Source organism: Acyrthosiphon pisum, chromosome A1 (genome assembly GCF_005508785.2).
Source record: "Acyrthosiphon pisum isolate AL4f chromosome A1, pea_aphid_22Mar2018_4r6ur, whole genome shotgun sequence".
NCBI lineage: Eukaryota > Metazoa > Arthropoda > Insecta > Hemiptera > Aphididae > Acyrthosiphon > Acyrthosiphon pisum.
The window spans coordinates 138,854,288-138,866,989 of NC_042494.1; positions in this window are offsets into that span (position 1 = coordinate 138,854,288).

A 12,702-nucleotide genomic window follows, 5' to 3' on the forward strand; every position below is an offset into this window, starting at 1 on the left:
TAACTTACTAGTTCCAAATCGAAGAGGGTTTGATTTCGAAAATTTAAAACAAACACTTATAGTACAGTGCAATGATGTATAATATAATAAATTTGTGATGGCATGATTATAATATAATTTATAATATTAATATAATTGTAGGTATATATTTTTTTTGAATCATTTAGAATTTTAGATTATAATTTATAACAGTAAACTTCAAACATTAATAATAAAACATTGTTATTTTTTAGTGCCATTTTTAATATTTTAATTTTTAAGTGCAATTTTTGGTATTTTTTAGTGCAATACTGCAATCAATTTTACTATTTTTTTAGTACTACAACATCCGTGCCCTAGTTATTAGGATATGCTCAGATTTTGTTTGAGACTTACATGTATGTGATAGTCTTAATTGAGATTGTGCCCTTTTAAACCATGTTGCGGCGTCGTATTTCCATATTGTTGGTAGTTTTAATGCCTATTATCAAGGCTGGGCAAGTTAACGATTTTTTTTAACTCGTTTAGTTAAGTTATTTTAAAATAATTAATTTAAGTTAAGTTAAAAGTTACTCGTATTTTTTTTCGTTAACTCGTTAAGTTAAAAGTTAAATTTAAAAAAAAAGTAACTTAACTTAGTGTTAAGTTAAAATTTGCTAATTTGCAAATAAAAAATTCCAGACACATAATATGGTTTGTTAGATAGTTTTTCTGGTATATTTCTACTTTACGGGACACCTTTTTTTTTGAATTTTTTTGATACTTATGTAGTTAAGTACGCTGAAGACGATGGTGAAGTCAGAATTTGGGGCTCAGACTTAGTTTCAAAGTTATGACACTTCAAAGTTAGTATATAATACGTTTAATAACTTATAAATGTCGCGTCTCCAAGCGGGCCCAGTAGTGGCCCAGTGGTGGTTTACACAGCAAATGGGGGGATATTTTCGATTTTAATGTCCGAGCGAGCGTAGCGAGCGAGTGGCCACGCTTGCAATAAACGTATACTTTAAATACAATATTTTTGAAAACCTATGTTCACCCGTGGTGGTCTACACAGCAAATAGGGGGGATATTTTCGATTTTAATGTCCGAGTGAGCGTAGCGAGAAATCAAGCATTATAGGTATTTAAGGGTTATTTGTAAAGTTAAAACTTCAATTAGCTATAACTTCGAGAATAACTTCGTGCGCCAATTCTGATTCCACCAACATTTTTTTTACCAAAAAATGACTAAGTCCCCCCAAAACAAACCCAAAAAAGGGTGTCCGTAAAGGAGAAAAGTCCCGTTTTTCTTACTTCCAAGAAAATTACTGGGGAAATTTAAAATGATACATCAAAGTAAAAACACATTCGAAAATTGGCTTATTCTCCGACAAAAATTAACTTAATTTAGATATTTTTGAAATAAAATTAACTTGAAGTTAACACGTTAATCTTGAAAAAAAAGTAACTTATTAAGTTAAAAGTTAATTTGAAAAAAAAAGTAACGAGTTAATTAACTTAATTAAAATTAACTTGACGTTTTAACTTAATTTTAATTTTTAACTCGTTAATGCCCAGCCTTGCCTATTATGTTGATTTCGTCTCTCATTTTTCGCTCGCCGATGTCACTACTTTATCGTTTCGAGTATTGATATTACACAATAAAAACACTGATAAATGTTTAAACAAAAACATTAGACAATTTCTTTAAAAAAACTTAATATTTACACTTTTACATAAAATGTTACACACTTAAACTACTTGTACTGTGCATATACTTAACTGAACTACGGTGTTTTTACGCTGTTATATACTTATATATAATATTATGGAAGTTTGTAAGTTTCTAGAACATTCGCACGTGCATGCATTTGGTGTTGCCTATCCATCGCGAATGTTCTCTACATACATGTTAAAATATAAGTTGATTGACTTGTATAGAACACCGTAGAGTCAACATCATATAGAAGATGTATGGGATAATTATAGTAGGTAATAGACAATAGTCAATAGTCATACCCAATAATGGGTTACAAGCTCTAGTGGATTCATACCTATAATAGTACTCAGTACCTAATTAAGTATGCATTTGGGGATGACTTTTACATAAGTTATGAGACACAAATCACATACCTTTAATAATGAAAGAAAATAAATTCAAAAAAAAAATAATATATGAACGTACGTTTCTTTGCTAGAAATAAAGAATAAACATACTATTTAATAAATAATATTAAACCTAAAATTTACAATCCAAGAACTTTATGGATGATATTATAATCATTGTTCTTTTACAAAATATATTATTATAACAATGAATTTAAAAAAGGGTCCGCCATAGAAGTTAAGCGTGTGCATGAATTTAAATTATTATCTAATATTATTCGTAAAAAGTAATTGACAAAAAAAAAAACAAAATAAAAAATACATAGGTAGTTATTAATATTATATTTCCACTATCCAACTAAATATCCATGTGGATAGTGGATGATATAGTCCGGGAACCACAAATACGAAGTAATGGATATTATTTTATAATAGAAATATCGAAAAAAGAATTTGAAAACCATGTTGAAAGTTAAAACATAGCCTATATTAGTACGCTTTACATAAATGTGTAACGGATAGTATCCGTTTATTCACAACACATAATGATTAATGGACATGAATAGTCAAATTAAAAGTATAGTAAATAATAGAATTAACGAATAGGTAAATAGGCAACCGACCTCGTCAATATTTTGGCAATTGTTAAAGGACTAAAATATAGATATGATGGGTCAACCGGGTTATCGAATTATTCGAGTATAGTATTTTTAAATCACATTATAAGACACAAAATGCGTATCTATTGACAGGATATGGATATTGCCATAGGTATATCACATATATCATATATATCATGTACATCGTATATATATATATATATTTTATATATAGAATTAACCTATAACCCAGGATGTGGTGACTAACAATTGGCTATCGTTTCCCAGAACTGTCAACATGACTTTTCCATAGCTAGGCCACAGGATGTAGATAATGAATTACTGAAATACACATAAGCCAATGGACCAGGGGGTAGGTATGAGAGACTGGACTATTATAAAAGCAGACCAGAAACGGCCTGTATTCAGACGTGTCCACTCCATTGCATAACAAGCACCTTCACGTCACTTTGTGTAGCAACTTGCCATTTTGGACTTAGTCACATTATTGAAGAATATCTTAATAAACCACAAAGTAATATTTCATCTGTCTACAAATTTATTTATCAACTACCTTATCAACATCTTTATCGTCAACAAAACGGTCTTGCTTCCTGCAAATCTTAATATTACTCGTAGTCACCTGGTTATCAGTTTAGTAGACTGACCACTTCAAGCTACGAGAATATTACAAATGTAATATAATATTATAACGAATAAATGAAGCCTTGGAAAATTGCTGAATGTTCACAGTTCACTGTTTAAGGTAATGTAAAATAAGTTTAAATCTAAAATGTGTTCACAAGCTGCTACGAGTTTTGTTAAAACACAATGTACAATCAGCCAAAAAAAAATACTAATTTTTTCATAAACACAAATTTTAAACATAAATGTGTAAATTACATCTCAATGCTTTACGACTTTACTTAGGTTACCAATAATGCGCAAACGTTAAACTCCACCACCGAAAAACTGATCATGAAACTATTTATAATTGCAATATTAATTTTAAATAATATGTATTCTGCAACGTGGTAAGCCAATCAGTTTGGTGGATAATTAATTTATAACGATATTCAAATTTCATATTATAATAAAATTATTATGTGTGCAATTTATTGGAAAGCTATAGTTTAGTTTACAGCTCATAAATAGACAACATATCATTAGAAAATCCATAATATATTCTTTAATCGAAAACTTTATAAGAACAAAGACCATAAGACAATCGTATCATACTAAATAAAAATTATTACGTACCTAGGACATCTGCAACATAATAAAAACAGTAGTTGTTAATTATTATAAAATGTTCGTAATATTGTTTTGATATAAGATCATGTATTTAACTAATAATTACAAACAAACTTTGAAATTGTATAGTCAATGGCAAACAGTATTTTTTAAGAATCCTAAGTATTGAATGTTATTACATAAAAATCTTTATTAACTACTTGAATTATATTTAATATGATAGAAATACTGGAATTCTAAGCTATACACATGTAAGATTAATCTAATTTTATACTATAATAAAATAAAATAAAAACAACTTACTACCGAGTTCTAGAAATAAAACACCCAGTAAACATTTTTAAGTAGGTATCATTATAAAATATTTATAATATGTTATGATTTAAGTAGCAAATCTAATAATTTGTTTGAAAAGTTTTTAATAAATTTACAAACATTTTAGTTAAGGATCATGAGCAAATCAAGAAAATAATATGATTATAACTACACAAAGTAAAGCCGATATAATTACTATACATTTGTGAAAAATCCCACTCAACCTTAATTTATAGATTTTATAAGGTCTAAACTCTAAAGAGTGTTATATATTTGAAAAATTTATTTTCTATGATTTCCAATTGATTAAAAACAATTTTATAAGAATACAAATATTGCTCGTGTAAATTTACCAAGGAACATTCTATCAAAAATAAATTATAAAGATCAATGAAAAATAAAAACTCAAAAAATGTTTCGTACTCCAACCTGGAAAATAAATTATAAAATATTAATTTATATGATTATTGTTTAGTTAACTAAAAATATTAAATCGAAGGCCTACGAAGAAACAAATACTATCATATTAACATAATTGTCATAATATTAGCTTGTTTTAAATGCAATCGTCAATAATCATAAGCCGATACAAGATCAATTATGTTTACTTATATAGTAAAATATATTATAGTATGATATATTATGCACATGGACGTTTAAGTCATCAGAGTATAAGTATTTCATAGATTTGGAACCAACATATGCTATTTGAAAACATAAAATTCTACATAAAAGAAATCTAAAACTTCTTACTACATTATCTCTTTTTGTAAACTATGGCTTTCAATTATGGCGCTAATTGTCAAATCTCTAGTTTATTTAACAACATATAGAAAGAACTTTCGGGATGTAACAACAGTATTGATAACTGAAATGATTCTATATAAATATTTATTAAAAACAATTTTGACAACTGTATTGAAAAATTATAATTTTGTAACTAATTAAAGAATAATTGAAAAATTAAAATGTGTACTTCTTTAACTTATGAGTTATGACCCTGCATGGTAGTTTATGAGAAAAGTGTCTCATCTGAAAAAGAAACCTTTTGTCCACAAATGTTCGGTTAAAAACGTTACGTAAGGCTTCTGATCCAGATAACTAATAACGATATAATTAAATTAATAAAATATAGGTTTATAGTCACTAATGTGTGCTGCGGTCAAGCATCGCTGGGTTAAGCGATGAGGTTAAGTCCTACTTGTTCTTGACCGTAGTTCTAGATTTCCATCTAATTGCTTGGGGACGTAAGGGATCTTAGCTCTGGATACAATGTAGGTTGATGATGAAATGATATGTAGTCACATGTTGAGTAATCAGTCTAGTGTAAATCCTAAGTATTTCACGTAGTTTGAAATTGTATACACTTCTGTGAATCAGAACTGATTTTATATGGCATTAGATGTCGACGTTAGCTGATTTTTACCATTCGCACGTTATATTTTGCTTACTTTTATGTCTTACTTGCTAGTCTCCAGCTGGTTCTTCCAAGGTTTGTTCGTATATTGGTTTCTTAATAGTCACAAGAAAGACACAACACGTAACCTAACCATTACAATATACGTAATATAAAAAGTGGATTAAAAAAAAGCAGGTAAGTGGATGTCGCTCTGCTGTACAATAGGCTACAAGTGGGTCATTGTATAATGGGTTGTATTAGACTTGAATTAAATGATAAAATATCATTGTATAAGAAAAACGATTATGAGTGGAGACGGTTTGTCAGTCTGGATATTTTATATTGTTATTATTTATTTTATCATGTAAGTTGAATTAATATTATAATTTTTTATTCGTTTCTATGGTGATACACAAAGCGTTAAAAATTAAAATCCCATTTTTAGCGTTTTTTCGTAATTTTTCGGTGGTTTTTCCCGTGGCATTAAATAACTATTGAGAAAATCGGAAAATGACCTCTTTAAAGTACCATCTTGATCCAATTTTCTAAAAGATAAGGTACTATATGTTGAAATCGAAACACTCCTTCTGGTAGAAATTTTGTATACAGGATATAAAAATAAAAAATAAAATAAAATAAAAAAATAAACACCATTGTAAAACCAATAGCTTCCTCACTCTGCTCAAAATCTAAAATTCAATAACGCATATTTTGGTTCCAATCCATGCATTTTGTTAATACAAATTTTAAATTTCACACAATTAAAATTATTAAACTCTTAAGTTAGTCAAACGTGATAAATGATAATATTTACTTAAATCTGCATGAAAAATAAATTATTTTAATGTTATAACATATTGTTAATAATATAATTTATAAAATATAATAACTTAGGGTTTATTATGAATTACCACGATTTATAAATATTTACTAGGAAACTATTTTATTAATTTGGTAACTTATTGTTTTTGATTGAACTATACGATTTGATTTCTAAGCAATTGAAATATTTACAGTCACCAAGGCCGAGCAAGTCAAATAATTTGTTTAACTCGTTAAGGGTAGTTAGTAAAGAAAAACAATCTAAGCTACGTTCAAACTGAAAGTTACCTTTGTTTTTTTAACTTGTATTTTCAGAAGGTAATTAGAAATTAAAGGGAACTTAACTTAGTTAAAAATCACTTACTTTTTTCATATTAAACTACTAATTATACATTTTTTTAAAACTAACATATAACATAGTAATGTAATAAAGGTAATACATTTTAAAATAGAGGGAATTGCTGTAAGTCCTTATAATATAATAATATTAAAAGTACTACCAATACAACTTTAATCAATCATGAAATCCAACAAAATAATTAAATTATTTTTATTTATTTGTTTACCTAAATATTATAATATAATTTATTACATATTAGCATATAATACCAAATATTTATAAATAATATTTGATATTTGCCATAACATAATATTATTATTTTTTATTCATATAAAAATTTTTTTTGTTTTATTAAACATACTATCCGTGGCATCTTTGGCCATTGAACTTTACAATACATTTTACAATATTCATCCATTACATAATATTAAAAAATTGAAGGAACCTATAGGCAATTATTATTATTATTATTATTAGGAATAATAGGTAGATCATATGAGAAAAAGTAAATAAAATAAAATAAAATACAAAATATTACTTAATTAAACTGGAAATAGATGTTAATTATTATATACAATTTACAATTTGTTAATAAGGTGTGTTTCTGCTAGGAATTTTATGAGCTTGAAGACGTTGATAGGTTCAGGATTAAGTGCTTCAGTGAGGTGGTCGGAGATTTGGAACTGTCTTCTTTCCTTGTCATAGTTTCTACATTCGGTTAAAATATGTTTAATTGAGAGGAGGACCCCACAACAAGTACAAATGGGAGGTGCTTCTTTCATCATTAAATAGGAGTGAGTGAGACGGGTGTGTCCTATTATAAGACCGGGAACGGTTGAATAGAATTCCTAATTTCAATAAGTTTGGTGGACGTTTCATTCCATTCCGTTTGACACATACGTGATGTGTTATCTTCAATGACTATCTTTATGTCACTAAAGGAGTAAAAGGGTAAGGTGATTACATCTGGGGATGAGTGGGCGAGTTTGGCGGCTGTATATGCTTGTTCGTTGCCAGGTATGTTGCAGTGATCAGGGATCCAAGAGTATATAATACTTTGTGTATGCATCTTTGAAAATATATTTAGTATGGTGAATATGGTCTTGAGGGGATCTTGAGATTCTTGCTGCTAATTTGGAGGTATGTTCTTCCCATCGTACTGCAAGAGAAAGGATTCCTGCAATATTTAAGACACTTTTGATGGGGTTGAAACGAAACGCACCAATTGAAAGTCCTGAAATGTGAATTTGCTCCAATATTTTTAAATGGGTAGGTTTGAACGTTAAAAAGATAGTGGAACCATAATCAAGTTTTGTACAAAGGCTTTGTGTATTTTGAGAAGCATTTGAGTCTGGGCTCTCCGTGAGGTGTGTGTGACAATTTTAATAAATTGACTGTTCAGTCTTTAAGATGTAACGTTCTTTAAATTTATGATGTGAGGGATCTATGATGCTTTATGGTAAAAAATTACATCCGGAATTTTAACTTTAGGTTGGTTTAACGTGGTTTCCGATGTTAATATTAATTTCATTCCTTGTCCTATTTTGGTTGAAAACTATAAAGCTGGGGAAAACGTAAGCCAGATGTTTTTGACCAAGAAAATGAGTATGTTCGTAGAATCTAGTAGTGTCCGTTGAATAGAATTAATGTTTGTACTGCGGCAGAGAATAGTAAAGTCATCTGCGTAAAGTTCGGGAGTGTTATTTCTTCAGAAATATCGTTGATAGCGTTACGGAGATAGTAGATCCTTGTGGGACTCCACTTTCTTGGAGGAAGGTGTCTGAAAGTGTGCTTGGAGTTTTTACTTGGAAGAAACGGTGCTTGAGGAAATTCCATATGAAATCAAGAATTTTTTCCTTTGGTAATGATTTTGTTGAGTTTGTCTATTATTCTGGGTCTTTACGTCATCTCATATGCTTTAGCAATATCAAAGATTCTCATACCTAGATAATGCTTGTTAACCAAGAATATGAGTACTTAATTTTTTATGGTCAGAAGGTTATTTATTGTGCTTCTGTTTCGTCGGAATCCATTTTGTTGTGGTGAAAGGAAATTGGAGTTTTCTAGAAATTATATGAGTCGGCGATCGACTATTTTTTCTAGTAATTTGCATAAGGTATTAAGGAGACAAATAGGTCGGTAACTTTTCGCCAAAAATTTATTTTTGTTAGGCTTGAGAATGGAGGTGACATATCTATGTTTCCAGGAGTTGGGTAAAATGTTGCTGTCCCATATCGTATTGTAAATGGCTAAGAGGTGCTTTATGCTGCTTTTTGGGAGGTTTTTGATGAAAGAGTAAGGTATCCCGTTGGGGCTAGGGGCTTTCCTTTTACAGTCATTATTACTCTTGATGGTAGCTCCAAGGTATTTAAACTGGTCTACTTTTTCAAAAACCATTCCTTCCACTGCAAATGCTTCATGGCCGTTTCCCAATAGTTCCATTACCTTAATCTTTTCTCTATTTACTGATAATCCCACTGCTTTAGCTTCGTCAATTAATATGGCTGAATTTTTCACCACGGTTTAATTACTACTGCCAATTAAGTTTAAGTCATTCGCAAACCCTAAAACATCCAACTTCCGTGCGCCGACTTCTAGTCCACATCCATTATTTTGGACCCTTCTTATCACCTTTTCTAGTGCTATATTAAATAGCAAGGGAGATAGTGCATCTCCCTGTTTAAGACCCGTGATTACTTGAAACTCTTCGGATGTTTTTTAGTCTACCCTTACCTGGTACTTCGTATTTTCCATACACATTTTTGTTAATGCTATAAGTTTTGTTGGGAACCCAAATTCAGCTTTTCCGGTGTATGCTGCCGTAAGTTTTTTTAAAACCGACAAACACTTGCTATACATTTTGTCTACATGAATTTTTCTTTTCTATAATTTGTCCGATTAGTGTGAGCTGGTTAGTCGTTGATTTCCCTTTTCGAAATTCACTTTGGTAATCTCCAATGCATTCCTCTGCTATAAGTTGCAATCGTTTCAATAAAATCTTTGCAAACACCTTGTACACTGTATTAAGTAGGGCAATCCCCCAGTAATTGTTACACTCTAATTTGCCTTAGGTATTAGATATAGGGTTGTGTATTAAGTGCATTTATAGGCTTGGTGATTAGTGTTAAATTTGTTTTATTTTGAATTTTATTCGATCCAGTTTCTTAATGACCGGCGGTAATGATGGTTTGCCCATCTTATTAGCGTAGCTCATTATGCGATAAGGTGGGTAGTTACATAATACAATTATATTACCCGTAAATGTGTGCTATCGAAAGCTATAAAATTCGCACTCGTGATACGATAAACACGTACACACGGTCGACTGTCAGACGCGTACTGTCATAGCATATTAATTGTTACGTAATGGAATATATTTTAAATTTGTGGTTTCAGGAAAACAATTTGCTAAACGTGACACTAAAATTAATTAACTTGTGAGTTACTGCATACAAAGTTAACTCATCAAGTTAAAAATGAGGTACATCTAAAAAAAAGTAACTCGTTATGAACTTAACTTAGTTAAAAATAATTTAAATTTAACTTTTTAACTCGTTAATGCCCAGCCTTGACAGTTACTGTAAACAAACCAATAAATATCTAAAGATGACAAAGTCACAAATGACATCTAAATTTTTCTATAATTTGTTTTATAACTTTTTTAAGTTCAAATTTGTATGATCTTGATAAAAATTACAAACATTCAATAATTATATTATAGCTCTAAGCAGAATCCGAGTATTTAAAAAAAAAAGATCCATACAAAATAACATTATTATGTACCTATTACATATTACCAAATAATAAATAATACGTACCTGCAACTTTTCCTGTAAATTAAAATTTTTAATTAATTCAATCATAGTAAAATAGATGATACTATTATGGACATATTTATGTTTCATGATTAAATTAAAAATCTAGATTTAGGTGGAAAACAGTAGTTCATATTGTTATTAAATATCTGAAAAGTCAAAACTATATTAAGTAGACACGTACAACTACTGATAATATTATTCTGAAATTCTGAAAAATTACTTATATAGAATAATGAAAATGTATTTTCTTTAGAAAGACATTTACATAGGTTACACATTTATAATTAAATAGCATTCATATTTTGAAATGTGAACGTCACACTTCATTAGTTTTATTGTATATCAATGGGGTGATAACTCTAGTGAATATTTATTTTATGAATTTTAAAATTAAATATTTATTGATAATCCTATCAGATTTCAAGATTTATACCAGCTATTATAGCTTCAAAACCAATGTGGAGTGTTAGACTCGAGAAATACCTGTAAGAAACAGTTGTTATAACTGTCAAATTAAAGAAATATTGAACGAACATCTTATTTTTCCCTATTGTATTAAGTTTATAATTTTAGAGTTCACAATAGTTACCATGGACAAACAGAGAGTCAACAAATCTATTCATTTCTATGTAACGTGTCTGAAGATAATCATTTCGACTTATATTATATGCTTTTAATATACTTTATTAAAATAACATTAAAGTATTATTATAACAGTTTAGATAAGTAATTAAAAATTTAATAATTTAATAGTTAAATTAATTGTATAAAAAAATTTAAATAGGACATTCCGAAGTATGTGTAATTTACCACCGCTTATTGGTCTAAAACGTATGAAAAATACGTGAGCTGCAGCCCCCTTAAAAAGTTAATTTTTTTTAACTTTTTAACTTAACTAGTTAATTTTTTTTGTTTTTAACGTATTAACTTCTTCAGTTAAAATTGTTTATGTTGTAATTTAACTTTTTATAGTTAATTATCATTGTCGTGCAGTTAAATTAATTTTCATTTTGAGTCATGCGTAATCAACTAGACAATACTGAATCTTCGAATCTTTTACGATTTTGGTAATTTATTTATTTTAATATATTATGATGATCTAATTTTTTACACAGTGTTAAACGTCTTTGTAAATGTTTGTGTATAACAAAATACTATGGCAGTTTATGACTTAAAAATATCGTACCTTCAAAAAAAATTAACTTTTTTTTAGCTGAGATAATTTTATTTTGTTTATCTTAACATTAAACTTAACTAGTTAAATTGTTTTCTATGTTAAGGGGATTCGATACCGTGATTTTCTGTTTTCGTCTAACACACGCGTGACAGTATTTTAGACGTGTTTTTTGCCAAACATACCAAATGATCTAATGAAGCGATAAGAATTCTGAAAACAGATTTGAATTTATCATCAAGTCTACTTGAAATCGACTTTCCCATATTTTTGATTTTAGATTCTGAGTGGAACGATGAATGTATTGATTTTACAATGATGTGTGTTTTTTTTTTTTATTTTTTGTGTCTGTGTACACGATAAGTAGTCGAAATAATACTACGATTTTCAACTTCAGTAACTTGTTCGATCAGAAAGTGAATATCGTTGGTGCATTGGGGAGGTCAAAATTTAAATTTCAAAGTAGTTTTCAAAAGCGCCGGGAAAACCAAAAGAAATTAAGGAAATAATAATTAAATAATTAAGGAAAAACGGGAATTTTTACGCAAAATCGATTTTTCACAAAATTGAATTTGGTTTTTGGTGTAACTTTAAAAAAAATGACCGTAGATATATGAAATTTTGACTGAATGTTTATCTTAGCATTTTCTATACACCATAACATTTTCAAAATATTTTGATTTATTTTGAGCTCTTTACGGACATTTTCATTTTCCATTTTTTTTTAGTTTTTTTTTCTAAAAATATCAATAAAATTTTATTTGTTGGATAAAAAAGCTTGAAAATTTAATAGAACGCTCCTAGTATATTGTTCCAAAGACAGATGAAAATGTTAAAATCGTTAGTCACCAGTTTTTTTTATATTTAAAGTTCAAAAATGACAATATGGAAAAATCGCGAAATTGCAAATTATTT